The following is a 5679-nucleotide window of genomic DNA, read 5'->3' as shown; positions in this document are numbered from 1 at the left end:
CTTTATGCTAAATGTTATTGCTCCAAGTGACCCAGAAAACATTTTGCATATATCCYTTTTCTAAAACTGTCCCAGTGGAAATGTCTTCTCTTGAGTTGGTGTAACATGAGATTGGCTGCAGGCTKTTAACTAAGCAGCTAAACCAGCATTCAAGGTGGACATAAAAGCCTGAGGCACAAAACAGAACTAAAAGTTGCTGAAACAACAACCAAAAAAGGGTTGCTGTACTGAATGTCCTTACTAAGACTATAGTAAAAAGGTTCAGACATAATGGAAAGACATCCAATTGTTTGAAATATGCAATCAAAATCTATGGAGAAAACATGATTCCCCAGATTTTGTAACTGTCCAGAATGTATTGTAATTATACTAATGAAAACAAACTATCAAAGTACATCCTGGTACTCCTGTGTCTTTTTAATAGAAGRAAATTGTTTCAAAGGTTTGATAAGTATTTGGGCCTTCCTGTTCACAAATGAGTCTGAGCTTGCAAGTGATCTTTTAGTTAACAGGAGAAAGGATATATTACACGTTTATCAAATATCAGAACTGTGAAGTCAGAGTGAACAGATGGTCTCAGCARAGCTGTCCATAATTATCCTATGGGCTGTGTCTGCCATGCAGCCACTTCTGCTGCAGGTAGGAAGTAGGGAAATGGATGGATGGATGCTGAGCTGTGTCAGGTTGCTTCGATTGCTATCAGTACCTCTGCAAACTGGAATAATGTGGTGCCTGTGCCCTATGGTTGCACAGACATCMCAGGAGTTAAAAAGTGAGCCCTAGATTGCTACATTTCATTTGACTACGATTGTAATTGCTGCTTTCCGAGAAGGAAATAATATGTTTTTACTGGTGGAAGTATAATGCTACTTAGCATTTAACAGATTAAATACTTGCACACTTTGAAATATGTGCAAAAGGATACTGTGATTCCCTCTAGCATGAAGATTAAGCTGTTCTAAATATGGCCTGCAAACACTCTTTTGATATTTCAAGTGGGTGTTTCTCTGCTCATGATCGTTACTTTTTTTCYTCAAGTCTGAAAGGGTTTTTTCTTCAGAAATGTCAGTATATTCCCTGGATTTGTTGAAGGAATCTCTTGGAAAGTTCAGAATTCATTTTCTCATGACAAAATGCCAATTGAAGAGGGTGGAGTAATTAAATCTTTTCAGATGCCCTTTCTTCAGAAGGTGAAGTTCTCATTAAAATAAGCTATTAGAAAGAAAAGGGGAAAACAAAACTTTTTTTAACAGCTTGACTAAAAATGCCTCAATATTTTAGCTATCTGCTCCTTACTCTTTTTATTTACTCATTACCTTTCATTTAATCTAGAATTAAAGATAGGACRAGTGTGGGTTTTTGCTTTTTTCCTTTGAAAGGGCAAGCAGGAAAGCCCTGCAAAAAGAGAAGAATATTGGCATGACTCTGACATAGCATAATGAAAAAGGGAGATGATTTGCATCTGCTGAAATACATCAGTCTGTGTTCTATTTATGGAGCATCCTGAGTCACAAGCAAGTTCAGGGTTCACATGTGATGAATGTTTCCCTGCAAGTTCTCTGTTTGGGTAAAACGAGTCTAAACTGGAACTTTTTACCTTTTTTTAAACAGTCTTTATTCTTTTCCAAGAAATGGTAGAACATTGCAGCACTAAAAATGTAACAGATGCATTTAAAGAGACAGCAGAGACAACTTTAAATTATAAATACTTTTAATATAATTTTGTAACAAATGCTGTAAAAGGATTGAAATGGGAGGGCAAGAATATTTTTTAAGGTTATTTGTTTATAAAGTTCATTCATCCTTAACAGTTGTTATTCTGACTTCTTGTAGCTCTGTCAAAGAGAACAGAAGCAAAGTGTAATAGTAATAGCATTTTGTTTTTAAAAAAGCAGGTAATACTTAATAACAGATTCCTGAAGCTATAACTTATATGTTATGTAATGTAATAAATACAGGAATAAAACCACCATTTGTTGTGGTTTGGCCTCAGCCATGAACTGYGCTCACACCCCCACAGAGCGACTGGGAGGAGAATCAGAGCTAAGGTAAAACCTGTGGGTCAAGATTATATGGTTTAATCATTGAAATAAAATCAAATATCAATAATGAATAGCAATGAAAAGGGAGACTACAAAAGAGAGGAATAAACCCCGAGAAGCAGAAATGATGCCCAATCCAATCGCTCCTCACACTCTGATCAGTGCCCAGCCCATCCCTGATGAGCCATCGGCAGCTCCTGACCAATCTTCCCCAGTTCATACATGGTATGGAATATCCCTCTGGCAAGTTTGGGTCTGCTGTCCTGTGCTCCCTCCCAGCTTCTTGTGCACCTGCTCACTGCCAGAGCATGGAAAACTGAAAAATCCTGGATTTAGGGTAAGCTCTGCCCAGCTATAGCCAAAACATCAGTGTGGTATCAACGTTATTCTCACACTGAACCCAAAGCACAGCCCTGTACCAGCTGCTAGGAAAGAATGTAACTCCCCTGTCTCAGCTGAAAGCAGGACACCATCATAAACCATACTTCCCATACTTCTCAGTCTGGTGGGAATTAGGTTTGACTGTTGGGTTTCTCCACATTTTAGAAATAATATTAAAATATACTTCAGTTACGATGTTATCCTTCGATGCAGAATACACTTTTCCCTTCAGTACATGGTTTATTCCAAGTGTAGGAAGACTGTCATTGGGACAGAAGAATAAATTCCATTAACAGCAATACAGGAGCCATCTCACAGATGCTTTTGCATAGCTTTTATTCAAAATGTGACAGGGAAACAACATCAATCACTGAGCATCATGCCTGCAAATAATAAAAAATACACATTTTTAAACATTATTTTAGTGTGTGGTAGGGAATATTTTAATAAATAARGAGACCAAGGTTGTCCCAGGTAGCATTTTCAAAATACTACCAGAAGCTCATACATGATAATTTTTTGGGGTTCTCTTTTACGTATCTCTCTAACATGACCAAGTCCTTATCAAATTGCTGTGTCTGCATGGCTTGGATTAAGAAGGAGRTATGGATTCTCAGTATTCAAATAAATTTGTTCTTTTGAATGAGCTTTTCCTCTGTTACTTGCAAAAAGTGGCTTATCTCTGTTTTGCGCTTTCTAAAAACTTCACTGGACCTATACATTCACAAACATCTTTCCACGTGGACATCTGGGTTTTTTTTTTCATTTTAATTTACACTTTTGAAAGTTTTAATTTAGTACTGGCATCTAAGCCTGGAGAAAAGGAGGCTCAGGAGAAACCTCATCACTCTACAGCTCCCTGTGCCAGGTGGGGATCGGCCTCTTCTCCCAGGAAACTGTGACAGGATGAGAGGACACGGCCTCAGGCTGTGCCAGGGGACGTTCAGGTTGGACATCAGCAAAAAATTCTTCATAGGAAGGCTGATTAGATACTGGGATGGGCTGCCCAGTGGAGTGATGGAATCAGTGTCCCTGGAGTTGTTTAATAAAAGACTGGATGTGGCACTCGGTGCCGTCATCGGGTGAACATGGTGGTCATGGGTTGGACTCAATGATCTGGGAGGTCTTTTCCAACCTCATTGATTCTGCAATTCTGTGCTTGGCATGAAGAAATGGGTTCAAAATGAGAGCAGGTTTAGATTAGATCTTAGGGAGAAATTCTTCACTGTGAGGGTGGTGAGGCACTGGAACAGGTTGCCTGGAAAAGGTGAAGTTGCCCCATCCTCAGCAGTGGTCAAGGCCAGGTTGGACAGGACTTAGAGCAACCTGGTCTTGTGGAAGATGTCCCTGCCCATGGCAGAGAGGGGTGGAATGAGATGATCTTTAAGGCCCCTTATGACCCAAACTTGAAGCTTTGCTTGCCCATTTGTTTCAAAGATCATTAAACAGTGGGGATATGCTTGATGTGAAAATTAAAACAAAAAGATGCAAGAAGGGCAAGAAAATGAAACCCTATATTTCAGGAAACAATACAGCATATACACTTTAGGATGCATTATGAACCCATTAATTGCTTGTGGCATGTATGATCAAGTTCTCTTACACAGATCCCTAAACAGCAATTTGAGCTACAAAATTCTCTCAAAATCTTTTGCTGCCATCTCATGGCACATCTGGAAAAAGCCAGCASAGSTCTGWCTTTGTGCCTCATTAGGCATTCAGGACACCTTTGTAATGCACAGAATGYCCCAGTGTCCTTYAGGAGYAGAGCTGGGAATRTCTCGCATTCCTGCRAGGTGATRAACCAYCTTCATTCGTGTTCATTAATACATTCAGATCGTGGGGAGCACGACTGAAACCAGGGACCCTGAATGAGCAAGCCAATGCTCAAATAAAGAAAACAGAGGTGATGGAACACGAGATGATGTGGTGTTCACAACTGTTCTCTTCCCGTTATCAAATTTTAAAATCAAAGACCTAAACAATCACAGAAAGAAATTGCCATCATATAAACACATCTACAGAAATAAGAAACCTACGTTTAAACACTTTGAAAATCAAAAATCACTAATGGAAGGAAAAAAACTCGAAAACTAGCTGTCAACTTGTATCTAAGATAAATATATGTACAACACACTGTCCTTCCCTTGTCTGTCTGCAACTGTGACATTCATTGGTGTGTCATTAAAATGTTCATGAAACATGCTCACCTGTGGCATCTCCTAAAGCCCTCAAAGCATTTTTCAGACTTTGTGCTATTCTTGGACAGCAGACACCTTGTCACAGCACAGCAGAGAACCCACATTTTCAATCACGTTGGGAGATTTTAGAGTCATTACTTCAGCCAGAAGTTATAACTAAATTAAGAGGATTTCTCTTTTACATATATACATCTTATTGAAAAGTCAACCCTCACAAAGATCTCTGCAACAGGAGCTGGTTTGGAACAAATTTTCAAGAGAACTCACATCCCCAAATGTGACAGTGGATCTTGTATCTTCTGTGCATCTGCCCTATGACACTGACCACAATTTCAGCAGTTACATTCCTCCTGATAAAACCCAACCCATCATTTTCCCAGGCAAAAGGTTTCTGCTCCTAGAAAACAAATTCCCCAGAGAAAAAAAAAATCCGTAGGGTTTTTCCACTCAGCTTGATCTACTTGAAGCTGAGACTTTGCTATTCCAGCTGTTCATTCAAATCTCACTGTATTTTGATAAAGGACACCAGTGGGTGCAAACCCTTTCCTCAAAGAAGCATTGACTGTTTAATTTTACAGTTGTGCCTACTTTCCACAAGGAATACAGAGAATTCATTAGTAATCACACATCAGAGAGTGCATCCACCTCTTCTCCTTGTATAATTGTATAATTACACAATCATTTCTTATCAAAGAAACTTTTCACTTTAACTTCCATCCAATAATTTCCCATGGCTTTTCTTCCATTTATTTCATATGAAGAGAGGGAAACACTRAAAACACAGTTATGTCGAGGGTTCCTGTGGTTTCCCTTAAACAGCAAGACACAGGATATGGGCAGRGAAATGTTACAGTACTCCTGAAACCATGGAAAACGTAACTGTAGAAAACAGTATTCTAGTCAGCAACTGACAACCACACACTATTGGAGGGAGAAGTTGGACATTCCAGCTGTCACTGTTTCTCCTCCCTCAAAATAGATGATAGATAGATAGATAGATAGATGATAGATAGATAGATAGATAGATAGATAGATAGATAGATAGATAGATAGAT

Source organism: Malurus melanocephalus, unplaced genomic scaffold (assembly GCF_030028575.1).
Source record: "Malurus melanocephalus ecotype Western Australia unplaced genomic scaffold, MMel_1.1 scaffold_466, whole genome shotgun sequence".
Classification (NCBI taxonomy): Eukaryota; Metazoa; Chordata; class Aves; order Passeriformes; family Maluridae; genus Malurus; species Malurus melanocephalus.
This window is presented reverse-complemented; position numbering follows the sequence as displayed.